At 37.6% G+C, this 17,328-nt stretch overlaps 1 non-coding gene across 1 annotated transcript; it reads right to left on the bottom strand.

Annotated features, from left to right (window-relative positions):
• Positions 1–12,886: 12,886 nt before the first annotated feature.
• LOC126057739 (U6 spliceosomal RNA) lies at positions 12,887–12,993 on the bottom strand. Its single transcript, XR_007512819.1, has one exon. It is a non-coding gene; the product is annotated as a U6 spliceosomal RNA (small nuclear RNA).
• Between the last annotated feature and the right edge of the window lie 4,335 nt (positions 12,994–17,328).

Genomic DNA, 17,328 nt, shown 5'->3' with positions numbered 1-17,328 from the left:
ATATCTCTCACAAATATAGATGTAAAAATTCTCAATGAAATTCTAGGCAAGAGAATTCGACATCATATAAAAAAAATACACCACAACCAAGTGGGATTCATACCAGATATGCAAGAATGGCATAACATTAGAAAATAGATCAATGTAATCCACCACATAAATAGAATAAAAGAAAAGAATCACATGATCATCTTGATCAACACAGAAAAGGCATTTGATAAAATCCAAAACCCATTCTTGATAAAAAATTCTCATTGAATAGGAACAGAAGGGAAATTCCTCAACATAATAAAGGGCATCTATACAAAACCAACAGCCAACATCATTCTCAACAGAGAGAGGTTGCAAGCATTCCTTCTGACAACAGAAACAAGATAAGGATGCCCCTCATTGCCACGCCTATTTAATATTGTGCTGGAAGTCCTAGCTAGAGCAATAGGCAAGAAAAGAAATAAAGTGCATTCAAATTGGAAAGAAAGAAGTAAAACTACCTCTATTTGCAGATGATATGATCCTATATAGACAGAACCCCAAGGATTCCATAAGAAAACTATTGGAAATAATAGGTTCAGCAGAATACCAGGATACAAGATCAACATGCAAAAATCGATTGGATTTCTATACACCAACAAAAATAACATCAAAAAGGAAGTCAGGAAAACAATACCATTTATAATAGTTCCTAAAAACATAAAATACTTGGGAGTAAATCAAACCAGGGACATAAAAGACCTGTACAAAGAAAACTACAAAATACTATTGCAAGAAACCAAAAGAGGGGGGGTCAAGACGGTAGAGTGGTCAGACACTTCCAGTGATCCCACTTACAACAAAGACCCGAAAAAACAAGTGAAACAATTATATTTATGACAAACGAGGAGCCCTCAACATCAAAGGCAAAGTTAGGAAATTGGACTGAGTGGCAGGGGAGGGAGAGACTGTTCAGATATGGCGAGGAGCTGCCGGGCCTGGCTCGGTAGGGACTGGCACCCCTCAGGCACAATCCCTTGGAGCGATTGCAGTGGGGCTGGCAGTAGCGTTCAGGATGCAGTTTCCTCAGGGAGAGACAGCGAGCCCAATAGTCTACTCACACCTCTGGAACCAGAGAAGAACAGTGCTCTTGGCAAAAGCTAAGCACTTGGCATTTATTTTACCATGCTCCCAGCCCTGAAGCCAGTTTCAATGGCTGTTGATTTCCCTGAGCCGGAGATATGTCCTGCTGTACACTCAGAGCCATTCTTTCAGCACTGGAGAAGGAATAAATTAACAATTGGGGGAAAAGATAATCTGCCAGATCCACTAAGCTAGGGAGCTCAGGACAGAAGTGGCTCCCATCCAGACACAAATGGTCCACGGACATTGAATACCTTTCACCCCTGCACGGACCTGTGTGGGATCATGTCAGTAGATTAGGCCCTTGTTGGCAGACTGCAATGGTGAATGTGCTTGAGATCTGACTTCAACTGTTTCAACTGTGTGCTGGAGAGTGGGGGTTTTGATGTTTGACACTACTTTGCATATTAAACAGGGTCTTCACCTACCCACATCAGGGGTCTGAGGACTGGTGGCTCCACCCACGTCACCTAGCCACCTGCAACAGGGGTCCAAGAATAAGTGGTGCCTCCCTGTCCTTACAAGCAAAAGCATTGGGTGCCCAAGGTCCGGCTCCAGAATCCACCCATCTGTGTGCTCTAGGGAACAGGGATTGTTTTCAGCCCCCTGCCTTGTTCAGAGTGGGAGCCTCTGGCCAACCAGATACCTGTGCCTACACCAATCACCCTTGCCACTCTAAGACTGCGGGACAGAGCCTGTACCACATGCTTGATGACCAACTACCTGGACACCTGAGCTGAATCCATACAAGAAAAGTGAATGGACTCCTAGGCACATATACCTGGCAACAGCTCTACCCATCTGGTGACAGGATGTTAGAGCTTCAAAGGCGAAAATAAGCAAGCTCACTTAAGCAGACTATTTGGGCATAACAAAACAAAACAAAGCAAGGAGCTAGGATACAGTAAGCAAACAAAATAAATGAATACAATAATTTATAGATGCCTCAGAGAAAAGAGTCAATATCAAATCACCTAACGAAGCAGACAATAATTGCTTCAACAAGTTCTCAAAACAAAGAATCAGGGAATTTTCCAGATGAAGATGTCTTCCAGAAATGACCATATGTAGAATACAAAAGATTAATATACAGAACTCTTCAAGAGATCAGGCAAAATGCAGAAGCAGCCAAGGAACAAACAGATAAAACAGTTGAAGAAATTAAAGAGGTTATTCAAGAACATAATGAAAAAATTAATAGGCTGCAAGGATCCGTAGGGAGACAGCAATCAGAAATTCAGAAGATTAACAAAAAAATTACAGAATTAGAACTCAATAGAAAGTAAGAGGAGCAGATTCAAGGAAGTGGAAGGCAGAATCAGTGACATTGAAGATAAAACACTTGGCACCAATACATTTGAAGAAAAATCAGGTAAAAGAATTTTAAAAAATGAAGAAACCCTAACAATCATGCGGGACTGTATAAAGAGAAATAAGCTATGAGTGACTGGAGTAACACAACAGGGAGGGTAACAGAAAATACAGAGAGAATTGCTGAAGATTTGTTGGCAGAAAACTTTCCTGATATCATGAAAAATGAGACAATATCTATCCAAGATGCTCATCGAACCCCACATAAGTAGATCTCAAAAGAAAGTCACCAAGACATGTTATAACCAAACTTGCCAAGAACAAAGGTAAACAGAGAATTTTAAGAGCAGCTAGGGATAAATGAAAAGTCACGTACAAAGGAGAATCAATAAGAATAAGCTCAGACTGCTCTGCAGAAACCATGCAGGCAAGAAGGCAATGGGATGACGTATAGAGAACCTGAAAGAAAAATAAAATTGCCAGCCAAGAATCATATATCCAGCAAAACTGTCTCTCAAATGTGAAGACAAAATTAGTACATTTCCAGAAAAACAGAAGTTTAGGGAATTTGTAAAAACCAAACCAAAACTACAAGAAACAATAAAGGGAGTTCTCTGGTTAGAAAATCAATAATATCAGATATCAGCCCAAGACTAGAACACAGAACAAAGCAACCAGATATCAACCCAGGTAGGGACATCACAAAAATATATCAAGATTAAAAAAACACTCAAATCAGGGAAACAGTGATGTCATTATGTAAAACACGAAAACATTAAAACAACAAAGAGGCACTAAAAAAATGTAGCCATACATCTTTCATATGGAGAGGAAGTATAGGTGACATAAAGAAATAAAAGTTAGGTTTAAACTTAGAAAAATAAGGGTAAACATTAAGGTAACCACAAAGGAGACTAACAATTCTGCACATAAAAATAAAATACAAGAAAAAATAAAAGCCAGCAAAAACAAAATCAACAACAAATAAGAGGAAAAGATAATATATAAACTCTGAACAAAAAACTAAGTGGAAAAAAGCAACTGTTGACAACACAAAAAAAGATGTCAAAATGACTGCACTAAACTCATACCTATCCATAATTACACTCAATGTAAATGGGCTAAAGGAACAAATAAAGAGACAGAGAATGGCAGAATGGATAAAAATACATGATCTGTCTATATGCTGCCTACGAGAGACACACGTTAGACTTAAAGACACAAACAAACTAAAACTCAAAGGATAGAAAAAATATATATCAAGCAAACAACAATCAAAACAGAGCAGGAGTGGTAATATTAATTTCTGACAAAATAGATTTTAAAGTTAAATCCATCATAACGGATAAGAAAGGACACTATATAATGATTAAAGGGACAATATCCCAGGAGGATATAGCCATATCAAATATTTTTCCACCCAATGACAGGGCTGCAAGATACATAAAACTAACTCTAACAGCATTAAAAAGTGAGATAGACAACTCTACAATTATGGTAGGAGACTTCAACACACCACTTTCAGTGAAGGACAGAATATCCAGAAAGAAGCTCAATAAAAACACGCAAGATCTAAATACTACAATCAACCAGCTTGACTTCATAGACATGTACAGAACACTCCACCTAACAGCAGCCAAGTATACTTTCTTTTCCAAAGAACATGGAACATTCTGTAGAATAGACCACATATTAGATCATAAAGCAAGCCTTAGCAGAATCCAAAACATTGAAATATTACAAAACATCTTCTCTAACCATAAAGCCAAAAAAGTAGAAATCAATATCAGAGAAGACAGGAAAAGAAATCAAACACTTGGAAACTGAACAATATCCTGATCAAAAATGACTGGGTTATAGAAGAAATTAAGGATGGAATAAACAAATTCATAGAATCCAATGAGAATGAAAACATTTCCTCATAGAACCTTTGAAACACATCTACAGCAGTGCTCAGAGGTCAATGTATAGCAATAAATGCACACATCCAAAAAGAAGAGCCAAAGCCAGAGAATTATTCCTACAACTGGAACAAACAGAAAGATAGTGGCAAAAGAAACCCTCAGGGACCATAAAAAAACTAAATAATAAAAATTAGAGAAGAATTAAATGAAATAGACAACAGAAAAACAATTGAAAGAGTTAACGAGACCAAAAACTGTTCTTTTGAAAAGATTAAGAAAATTGATAAACCATTGGCCAAACTGACAAAAGAGAAACAGGAGAGGAAGCAAATAACCAGAATAAGAAATGAGTTGAGCTATATCACAACAGACACAACTGAAATTAAAACAATCATATCAGATTACTATGAAAAATTCTACTCTGACAAATTTGAAAACCCAGAAGAAATGGATGAATTTCTAGAAACACACTACCTACCTAACACAAACAGAGGTAAAACAACTAAATAAACCCAGAACAAAAGAAAAGTTTGAAAAGGTAATTTAAAAACTCCCAACAAAAAACCTGTGGCCATGACTGCTTCACTGGACAGTTCTACCAAACTTTCAGAGAAGAGTTAACACCACTACCACTAAAGGTATTTCAGAGCATAGAAAAGAATGGAATACTCCCAAACTCATACTACGAAGCCAACATGTCCCTGATAGTAAAACCAGAGAAAGACACTACAAAAAAAAGAAAGTTACAGACATATATCCCTCATAATCATAGATGCAAAAATCCTCAACAAAATTCTAGCTAAGAGAATTCAACGACATATCAACAAAATAATTGACCATGACCAAGTGGGATTCATACCAATTATGCAGGGATGGTTCAACATCAGAAAAGCAATCAATATAATCCATCACATAAATAAAACAAAAGAGAGCCACGTGATCTTATCAATTGATGCAGAAAAGGCATTTCACAAAGTCCAACACTCATTCATGATAAAAACGCTAAGCAAAATAGGAATAGAAGGAAAATTCCTCAACATAATAAAGGACATTTTCTTATTCATACAAAGCCAACAGCAAACAATACCCTAAATGGGGAAAGTCTGAAAGCATTCCCCTTGAGAACAGGAACCAGACAAGGATGCCGTTTATCACTACTCTTATCCAACATTGTGCTGCAGGTCCTAGCCAAAGCAATTAGGCTAGATAAAGGAATAAAGTGCATCGATATTGGTAAGGAAGAAGTAAAAGTATCTGTCTTTGCAGATAATATGAGTTTATACACAGAAAACCCTAAAGAATCCACAAAAAACTACAGAAAATTATAGAAGAGTTCAGCAGAGTATCAGGATACAAGATAAACATACAAAGATCAGCTGGATTCCTCTACACCAAAAGAAGAGGAAATCACCGAATCAATACCATTTACAGTAGCCCCTAAGAAGATAAAATAATTACGAATAAATCTAACCAGAGACGTAAAAGACCTATACAAAGAAAACTACAAGACATTACTGCAAGACACCAAAAGACTCTTATATAAGTGGAAAAACATACCTCGCTCATGGATAGGAAGACCCAACATTGTAAAAATGTCTGTTCTACCCAAAGTAATCTATAGATACAATGCAATTCCGATCCAAATTCCAATGACATTTTTTAATGAGTTGGAGAAACAAATCACCAACTTCATGTGGAAGGGAAAGAGACCCAGATAAGTAAAGCATTATTGAAAAAGAAAGTGGGAGGCCTCACACTACCTGATTTTAGAACACATTATATCTCCACAGTAGTCAAAACAGCCCTGTACTCATACAACAACAGGTACATAGACCAATGGAACAGAATTGAGAATCCAGACATAAATCCATCCACATATGAGCAGCTGACACTGGACAAAGTCCCAAAGCCAGTTAAATGGGGGAAAAGACAGTCTCTTTAACAAATAGTGCTGGCATAAGTGGATATCCATCTGCAAAAAATTGAAACAAGACCCATACCTCACACTATGCACAAAAACTAACTCAAAATGGATCAAAGACCTAAATATAAAATCTAAAATGATAAAGATCATGAAATAAAAATAGGGACAATGCTAGGAGCCCTAATACATGGCATAAACATTATATAAAACATTACTAACAATGCACAAATACCAGAAGAGAAACTAGATTACCAGGAGCACCTAAAAATCAAACACCTATAGTCATCCAAACACTTCATCAGAAGAGTAAAAACATTACTTACAGACTGGGAAAAAGTTTTTAGCTATGACATTTCTGGTCAGCATCTGATCTCTAAAATTCACATGATGCTGCAAGAACTCAACAACAAAAAGACAACCCAATTAAAAAATGGGCAAAGGATAGGAACACCAAAGAAGACATTCAGGCTGCTAACAAATATATAAGGAAATGCTCACAATCATTAGCCATTAGATAAATGCAAATCAAAACTACAATGAGATACCATCTCACTCCAACAAGGCTGGCATTAATCCAAAAAACACAAAATAATAAATGTTGGAGAGGTTGTGGAGAGACTGGGACACTTATACATTACTGGTAGGAATGTAAAATGGTACAACCACTTTGGAAATCAATTTGGTGCTTCCGTAAAAAGCTAGAAATAGAACTACATTCGATCCAGCAATCCCACTCCTTGGAAATAAGAGCCTTTACATGAACACATATATGTACAACCATGTTCATTGCCCACCAGCTCTGTTTAAAATACCAAAATGATGGAAGCAACCAAGGTGGCCATCAGCAGATGAATGGATAAATAAATTATGGTATATTCACACAATGGAATACTACATATCGATGAAGAACAATGATGAATCTGTGAAATTCCATAACATGGAGGAATCTGGAAGGCATTATGCTGAATGAAATTAGTAAGCTGCAAAAGGACAAATATTTATGAGACTACTATTACAAGAACTCAAGAAATAGTTCAAACACAGAAGAAAATATTCTTCGAAGATCACGAGGGTGGGGAGGGAGGAAGGGCAAAGGGAATTCACCAATTAGATAGTAGACATGAGCTATATTAGGTGAAGGGGAAGACAACACAATACAGGAGAGGTCAGCACGACTGGACTAAACCAAAGGTAAAGAAGTTTCCTGAATAAAGCAAATGCTTCAAAGGCCAGAGTAGCAGGCACAGGGGTCTGGGACCATGGTTTCAGGGGACATCTAAGTCAATTGGCATAATAAAATCTATTAAGAAAACATTCTGCTTCCCACTTTGGTGAGTGGCGTCTGGGGTCTTAAATGCTAGCAAGTGGCCATCTAAGATGCATAAGTTGGTCTCAACCTACCTGGAGCAAAGGAGATTGAAGAACACTGAAGACACAATGTAATTATGAGCCCAAGAGACAGAAGGGCCACATAAATCGAGACTATAACAGTCTGAGACTGGAAGAACTAGATGGTGCCTGGCTACAACAGATGACTGCCCTAACAGGGAACACAACAGAGAATCCCTGATGGAGCAGGAGAGCAGTGAGATGCAGACCTCAAATTCTCATAAAAAGACCAGAACTTAATGGTCTGACTGAGACTAGAGGGACCCCTGGAGGTCATGGGCCCCAGATTTTCTGTTATCCCAAGACCGGAACCATTTCCAAAGCCAACTGTTCAGACAGAGGTTGGACTGGGCTACAAGATAGAAAATGATATTGGTGAGGAGTGAGCTCCTTTGCTCAAGTAGACACATGGGACTATGTGGGCAGCTCCTGTCTGGAGTGGAGATAAGAAGGCAGAGGGGGACAGAAGCTGGCTGAATGGACATGGGGAATACAGGGTGGAGAGTGCTGTCTCATTAGGAGGAGAGCAACGAGGAGTACATAGCAAGATGTGTATAAATTTTTGTATGAGAGACTAACTTTATTTGTAAACTTTCACTTAAAGCAAAATTTAAAATAATAATTTTAGACAAATTTTTTTTTTTAAAAAAAGAAAGAAACCAAAAGACACCTACATAAATGGGAAAACATACTATACTCATAGATAGGGAGACTTAACATTGCGAAAATGTCAATTCTACCAAATTGATCTCAGATATAATGCAATACTGATTCAAAGATCAACAGCATTCTTTAATGAGCTGGAAAAGCTAATCATTAACTTTATGTGGAAGGGAAAGAGGCCCCAGGTAAGCAAAGCATTATTAAAGAAAAAAACAAAGTAGGAGGCCTTACACTACCTCATCTCAGAACCTACCATACAGTCATGGTAGTCAAAACTGCCTGGTACAGTGACAGACACATAGATTAATGGAACAAAATCAAGAACTTAGTTGTAAATCCATCCACCTATGGTCAGCTAATCTTTGATAAAGGCCCAAAGTTCATTAAATGGGGAGAAGACAGTCGTTATCACGAATGGTGCTGGCTGTCCATTTGTAAAAAACTGAAAAAGACCCATAACTCACACCATACACAAGAACTAACTCAAAATGGATCAAAGACCTAAATATAAAACTTAAAACTATAAAGAAAAAATAGGACCAATGAAAGGAGGGAGCCCTAATGGCCATAAATACAACACAAACCATAACTAGCAATGCACAAACACCAGAAGATAAACTAGATAATTGACATCTCCTAAAAATTAAATACATGCTCATCAAAAAAACTTCACCAAAAGAGTAAAAGGAGAATCTACAGATTGGGAAAAAAAAGAATTGGTTACAAAGTGTCTGACAAGGGTCTAATCTATAGAATACTTCAAAACCTCAACAACAAAAAGACAAAAATCCAATTAAAAAATAGGAAAATGATATGAACAGGCACTTCACCAAAGAAGACATTTGGGAGCTACCAGGCACATGAGAAAATGCTCATGATCATTAGCCATTATATAAATGCAAATCAAAACTACAATGATATACCTACCATCTCACACTGACATTGCTGGCACTAATCAAAAAAACAAAATAACAAATGTTGGAGAGGTTGTGGGGAGATTGGAACACTTATGCATTGCTGTTTGGGATGTAAAATGGTACAACCACTATGGAACCAATATGGCACCTTCTTATAAAGTTAGAAATGGAAATACCACACGATCCAGTAATCCCATTGCTAGAAATATACCCTAGAGAAATAAGAGCCATCACACAAACAGACATATGCACACCCGTGTTCACTGCAGCATAATTCACAAGAGCAAAAAGATGGAAACAACCTACGTGCCCATCAACAGATGAATGGATAAACAAATTATGGTACATATACATAATGGGATACTACACAACGATATAGAACAATGATGAGTATGGGAAACATATCACAATGATGTCAATCAAAAAGGACAAATAGTGTAAGAAACCACTATTATAAAAACTCAAGAAAAGTTTAACAAACAAAAAAAATCTCTGATGGTTACTAAGGGGGAGGGATTGGGGAGAGTAAATAACTCACGAAATAGTACCCAGTGCCCAGTGCCGTCGAGTCGATTTTGACAAGTTAAAAACAAACAATAGATCAATCAAGTGTTCAAGATTAAATCGGCAACACTTGCCCAAAAGCAAAAGTGAGAAGGCAGGAAGGGACAGGAAAACTCCAGGAATGGTAGGGAGAACCAAGGGTGGAAAGTGGGAGAGTGCTGACACATGGCAGGGATTGCAACCAATGTCACAACAATTTTCATATAAATTTTTGTATGAAAAACTAATTTGCACTGTAAACTTTCACCTAAAATACAATAAAATTAAACAAGAAAGCATCACCAATGCAACAAGAGATACAAAACAAAAAACACTTGCAGGTTAAGTTGGTGTAATAGTTAGTGAAAATAGGAGAAAAGATATACATCTATATATTGTGCAATAAAATTATAAGTTTTGCTTTATGAAAACAGAGACGATTCTCTTGCCCATGACACTAAAGATCGTCTTATCAAATGTTAGAAATCTATGTGCTGTATATGTAATTTTTAATGTCTATAACTATGCCTTAAATTGTAACTAGCTTTTAGATAAGTTTTACATAATCATATTTAAATGACCAGGCTCACTGAACCTTATTCACTCAGAAAACTATGAGATTAACAAACATGTCCCTTTTCCAAGACTCCAGAGGTCTAGTAATCATGGCTCACTAATCCTGTGATTGTCTTAGGAAGGTTTCTATTTTTATAGTCTTTATAATGTTTGAGCACATACTGCTCTCTTATAACATGTATATATTCTGACATAATTATCAACCAATAAAAATTTTTTTGTTCAAAGTTCCTGATGAAATTGTATATAAGTACCCTGAAAATCTAAATTAATAGAACACTATTTTATTTGGTATGATATGCTGCCTGATTTAAAAATTGAGTATTAAACCTCCGTAACCAAAAAAACTCACTGCTGCTGAGCCAATTCTGACTCATAGCGACTCCATAAGGTTTCCAAGTCTGTAAATCTCTTCAGAAGCATACAGCCACATCTTTCATGGAATCACTGGTAGTTTTGAACTGTCAATCTTTCGATTAGCAGTCGATCGCTTTCTGTTTAAACCTCCATTGCAATCTGTTAATGGTGTTCTGAGCTGTTTATTTTTGACAGTTATTTGGTGTCAGAAATGGGATCCAGAGAAGAAGACCTCAAACTGACCCCATGGTTAGTGAGGACCATGTGTTGGCACACCTCCTGCTTACTGATCCCTTGCCAGCCCTGGAGTCTGAGGGGTTAAGTCTCTCCTCTCCTGGATCTGAACTCCATTCCCTTTGCTCCTGTGTTTATTGAAGCAACTCAGGGTCAACATAATTTGAGTTCGGAGCCTGGAAGTCATATTGGTGAGTCACTCTTTTGTTCTATTTCCCGTGCCTCCAGAAACCCATTTGTAGTGATTCTAATCATGGACTCCTTTTCTAAATCTCCTTCTCCTCCCCCTCCTAAAACCCCTGCTTCTTGGTATGGAACTGCATGTTGTGGGTTTTCGAGTAAGTGGACTGACTATACCAAAGATGACTTGAATTTGTAGTGGCTACTTTAGAACCAGGTTCCCATTTGCTTTGTCTTTTTCACTCCAATGCCCCATGTTTCTTCAGGTAAGTTAGTATGCTGTTGCTGTGCTCTGTAAGGATTAAATCTGTAGCGGTCGTTTTAAAAAACTTTTGTTTGATGTCTAGGTTTTGTTACCAGTTCCCATTTGCTTTATTCAAACACCCTTTCCTTGGACTAGGTCTAAGAGAAATCAGGCTGGGTCTGATAGACAAAGTTGAACTGGGTCCAAAAGAGGCCTCAGGTAGCCTTTGAAATGGATTCAGCCATGTTCAAAGGGCTTGGGACCCCTCTATCTGGGACTTTGGCAAGTTAATAAAATTATGGGCATAAAACCTGTTTTTCTTTCTGCAAACATGGATTGACTTCATCAAAAATAATTTGGAGTTATAGTATCTACTTTAGGGAACTGAGTTCCTATTTGTTTTGTGTTGTGTTGTTTGAGTGTGTTGATGTCCAAAATTATTGTCTCCTTCACTCTTTTTTTTTTTTTACCATTTTTTTATTGTGCTTTAGATGAAGGTTTACAGAACAAACTAGCTTCTCATTAAACAGTTAATACACATATTGTTTTATGACACTGGTTAACAACCCCATGACATGTCAACCCTCTCCTTTCTCGACCTTGGGTTCTCTATTACCAGCTTTCCAGACCTCTCCTGCCTCCTAGTCCTTACGCCTGGGGCTGGTGTGCCCCTTTAGTCTCATTTTGTTTTACAGGCCTGTCTAGCCTTTGGCTGAAGGGTGAACCTCAGGAGTGACTACATTACTGAGCTAAAAGGGTGTCCGGGGGGCATACTCTCGGGGTTTCTCCAGTCTCTGTCAAGCCAGTAAGTCTGGTCTTTTTTGAGGAGGGGTTAGAATTTTGTTCTACATATTTCTCCAGCTCTGTCCGGGACCCTCCATTATGATTCCTGTCAGAGCAGTCAGTGGTGGTAGCTGGACACCATCTAGTTGTACTGGACTCAGACTGGTGGAGGCCGTGGTGGTTGTGGTCCATTAGTCCTTTGGACTAATCTTTCCGTTGTGTCTTTAGTTTTCTTCATTCTCTGTTGCTGCTGAAGGGGTGAGATCAGTGGACTATCTTAGATGGCTGCTCACAGGCTTTTAAGACCCCAGACTCTACTCACCAAAATAGAATGTAGAACATTTTCTTTACAAACTATGTTATACCAGTTGTGCTAGATGTTCCCTGATACCATGGTCCCCACAGCCCTCAGCCTAACAATTCGATCCCTCAGGGAATTTGGATGTATCTATGGAGCTTGAGCTTCCACGTCCTTGCCTTGGGCAAGTTGTGCTGGCTCCCCAGTATTCTGTACTGTCTTACCCATCACCAGAATTACCACTTACCTTTTTTTTTTTTATTGTCTATTTAGTGTTTTTCCATCCCCACCCCTCCCCTCTCTTGTAACTGTTGAAGATTGTTTCTTTTTGTGTGTAACCTTTTCATGAGTTTTTATAGTAGTGGTCTCATACAATATTTATCCTTTTGTGATTGATCTATTTCACTCAGCATAATGCCCTCCAGATTCATCCATGTCATGAGATGCTTCGCAGACTCATCACTGTTCACAACTTTGCATGTCATTCTTGCACAGGACCCAGGCTAATCTTCTCTGTATCATTCCAATTTTTGTATATGTTCTGCTGAAGTGAGCACAGAGTGTCTCTTTCACTCTTATTTTTGTTTTGAGAGTTTGGCTTTGATCCAGAAAGAGCTCTGTCTAGATTCCTTGCTTGCCGCATCAGGTTTGGGACCCGATTGCCAACTCTCATTTAAGTCTTTGTCCTCTTCTCTTTCAGAAAAATCTGCTACCTATGTGCTTTCTTACTAAATTATATAGCATCACTAAAAATAATTTAGAACTTCAGTGCCTACTTAGAAAAGTATTTTAATGTAAATTGGTTCACTTAAATAGTGCACTAAAAAAATGGATTTTTTATTTTGATTAGTATAATGAGGACTCAGAAAGACAAAACTTATTCTAAAGTTACTTCTCTAAAAAGACTCTTTAAAGTGCACAGGAAATACAGTTAGGTATATGTAATATTTTCATACCCCCAGATGGTATAACCAAATTAAATTATGATACCACTTCAAGGGTCTTTATTCTGGCTGGGTTAGAGATAAATAAGCACTTATATAAATTGAATATTCCTAAAAGTTCCTAAAATTAAACCTCAAATATTTTCAATGTTAAAAAATAATTATTATACAAACTAAGCAGAAACTTAAAAAAAAATTAAGTTCACACAATTTCAATAAATCTTTGGGAAACTAGTTTAATAATTTTGGTTTAATAAAACAGCTGTTTTCTCTGAGTTACCACTGTTAAATATACAATAGTTAAGAGCTTGGCTGCTAACTGAAAGGTCAGCAGTTTGAACCCACTATTCACCCCACAGGAAAAAAGACCTGGCAATCTGCACCTGTAAAGATTACAGCCTAGAAAACCCTGTGAGACACCTATATGCTGTCATACAGGGTTGCTATGAGTCAGAATTGACTCAGTGGCATGCAACAGGAACAGCGACATACAATACAATAGAACAAGCTAACACTGCTTCTACTAAATATTAAAATTATAAAAAATGTAAGTTCATGTTTAACCAAATCAGGTCATAATTCTGACAAACTTATTTCAACAGTAATTATGTTTTGTGATATATAGGCTTAAAAATATCTTCAAGATCTTTAGATAACTTAAAACCTTGTACTGGTACTAAATTGAGTTAATAGATATGTATTGTAATTTGTTTATGTACTTTTGCTTTTTATTTTTATATATGCCACAGAGAGGATATATGTATATTTGAGTCTGCTAATAAATGAGTTCATTTTTACCGTTTTAAAAAGTTGTACTATAAAAAATGTTATTCTTATTCTTAAAACTAATATTTGATAAGTTTATTTATAAGGGTTTTTTTGGTATCTTTTTTTTATTCTGCTTTAAGTGAAAGTTTACAATTCCAGTCAGACCCTCATACAAACACTTATACACACATTGTTATATGACCCTAGTTTCTCTCCCTACAATGTGACTGCACACTCCTTCTCTCCACCCTGTATTTCCTGTGTCCATTCAATCAGCTCCTGTCCCCGTCTGCCTTCTCATCTTGCCTCCAGACAGGAGCTGCCCACATAGACTCACATGTCTACTTGAGCTAAGAAGCACAATCCTTATCAGTATCGTTTTATGTCTTATGGCCCAGTCTAATCTTTGTCTGAAGTGTTGGCTTCGGGAATGGTTTTAGTTTCGGGCTAACAGAGAGTCCAGGAGCCATGACCTCTGGGGTCCCTCCAGTCTCAGTCAGACGTTAAGACTTTTTTACTAGAATTGAGGTCTGCATCCCACTTTTCTCCTGCACCATCAGGGATTCTCTGTTGTTTCTCCTGTCAGGGCAGCCATTGGTGATAGCTGGGCACCATCTAGTTCTTCCGGATTCAGGCTGATGGAGTCTTTGATTTATGTGGCCCTTTCTTTCTCTTGGGGTCATATTTTCCTTGAGTCTTTGTTGTTCTTCATTCTCCTTTGCCCCAGGTGGGTTGAGACAAATTGATGCATCTTAGACGGCCGCTTGTTAGCATTTAAGATCCCAGACGCTGCTCACCAAAGTGGGATGCACAACATTTTGTTAATACATTTTGTTATGCCAATTGACCTAAATATCCCCTGAAATCATGGTCCCCAGACCTCGCCCCTGCTACTCTGTCCTGTGAAGTGATTGGTTTTGTTGAGAAAACTTCTTAGCTTTTGGATTAGTCCAGTTGTGCTGACTTCCCCTGTACTGTGTGCTGTCCTTCCCTTCAGCTAAATAATTCTTTTTAGTGAATACCCCTCTTGCTCCCTCCCCCAAAACCTCGTAACCATCAAAGAATGTTTTCTTCCGTGTTTAAACCTTTTCTTGAATTCTTATAATAGTGGTCTCATACGATATTTATCCTTTTCCAACTGACTAACTTCACTCAGCATAATGCTTTCCAGATTCTTCTATGCTATGAGATGTTTCAAGGGCTCATTCTTGTTCCTTATCGTTGCATAGTATTCTATCCTGTGAATACACCATAAGTTGTTTATCCATTGATTCGTTGATGGGTACCTTGGTTGTTTCTATCTTTTTGCTGTCGTAAACCGTGCTGGGATGAACACAGTTGTGCATATATCTATTCCTGTGAAGGCTCTTATTTTTCTAGCATATATTCCGAAGAGTAGGATTGATGGATCCTATGGTAGTTCTACTTCCAGCTTTTTAAGGAAGGGCCAAATCAATTTCCAAAGTGGTTGTACCATTTTACATTCCCACCAGCAGTGTATAAGCGTTCCAGTCTCTCTACAACCTCACCAACATTTATTTATTTTGTGTTGTTTGGATTAATGTCAGCCTCGTTGGGGTGAGAGGGTACCTCATGGTAATTTTGATTTGCATTTCTCTAGTGCCTAATGATGGTGAGCATTTCCTCAAGTGTCTGTTAGCCACCTGAATGTTTTCTTTGGTGCAGTGTCTGTTCATATCCTTTGCCCATTTTTTAATTGGGTTATTTGTCTTTTTGTTGTTGAGGTTTCACAGATTCTTGTAGAATTTAGAGATTAGACACTGATTGGACTTGTCATAGCCAAAAAATTTTTCCCAGTCTGTAGGTTGTCTTTCTATTCTTTTGGTGAAGTCTTCGGATGAGCACAAGTGTTTGATTTTTAGGAGCTCCCAGTTTTCCAGTTTCTATTCTGGTGTTTGTGCATTGTTAGTAATGTTTTATATACTGTTCATGCCATGTATTAGGGCTTCTAGCATTGCCCCTATATTTCTTCATGATCTTTATCATTTTAGATTTTATATTTAGGTCTTTGATCCATTTTGAGTTAGTTTTTGTGCATGGTGTGAGTATGGGTCTTGTTTCATATTTTTGCAGCTGGATATCCAGTTATGCCAGCACCATTTGTTAAAAAGACTGTCTTTTCCCCACTTAACAAGACAGTTTAAGACAGTTAAAAAGACTGTCTTTTCCCCTTTGTCAAATATCAGCTGCTCATATGTGGATGAATTTATGTCTGGATTCTCAATTCTCTTGTTGTACTAGGCTGTTTTGGCTACTGTGGCAGTACTATATGTTCTAAAATCAGGTAGCGTGAGGCCTCCCACTTTGTCCTTCTTTTTTCAGTAATGCCTTACTTATCCGGGGCCTCTTTCCCTTCCATATGAAGTTGATTTGTTTCTCCATCTCATTAAAAAATGCCATTGGCATTTGGATGGGGATTGCACTGTATCTGTAGATTGCTTTGGGTAGAACAGACATTTTCACAATGTTGAGTCTTCCTATCCATGAGCAAGGTATGTTTTTCCACTTATGTAGGTCTCTTTTGGTTTCTTGCAGTAGTGTCTTGTAGTTTTCTTTGTATAGGTCTTTTACATCTCTGGTTAGATTTATTCCTAGGTATTTTATCTTCTTGGGGGCTATTGTAAATGGTACTAATTTGGTGATTTCCTCTTCAATGTTCTCTTTGTTGGTGTAGAGGAATCCAACTGATTTTTGTATGTTTATCTTGTGTCCTGATCCTCTGCTGAACTGTTCTATTAGTTCCAGTAGTTTTTTTTTTTTTGTGGATCCTTTAAAAATCAGTAGTTTTTTTTTTTGTGGATTCTTTAGGACATTTTAATTGGGTTATTTGTCTTTTTGTTGTTGAGGTTTTGCAGATTCTTGTAGAATTTAGAGATTTGACACTGATTGGACTCGTCATAGCCAAGTCCAATCATTTGCAAATAGAGATATTTTTACTTCTTCCTTACCAACTTGGATGTTCTTTATTTCTTTTTCTAGTCTAATTGCTCTGGCTGTGACCTCCAGCACTATTTTGAATAAGAGTGGTGATAAAGGGCTTCCTTGTCTGGTTCCCATTCTCAAGGGGAGTGCTTTCAGACTCTCCATTTGGGATAATTTGGCTGTTGGCTTTGTATAAATACCCTTCATAATGTTGACAAATTATCCTTCTATTCCTAT

This window comes from Elephas maximus, chromosome 1, assembly GCF_024166365.1.
Source record: "Elephas maximus indicus isolate mEleMax1 chromosome 1, mEleMax1 primary haplotype, whole genome shotgun sequence".
Taxonomy (NCBI): domain Eukaryota; kingdom Metazoa; phylum Chordata; class Mammalia; order Proboscidea; family Elephantidae; genus Elephas; species Elephas maximus.
This window is presented reverse-complemented; position numbering and strand designations above follow the sequence as displayed.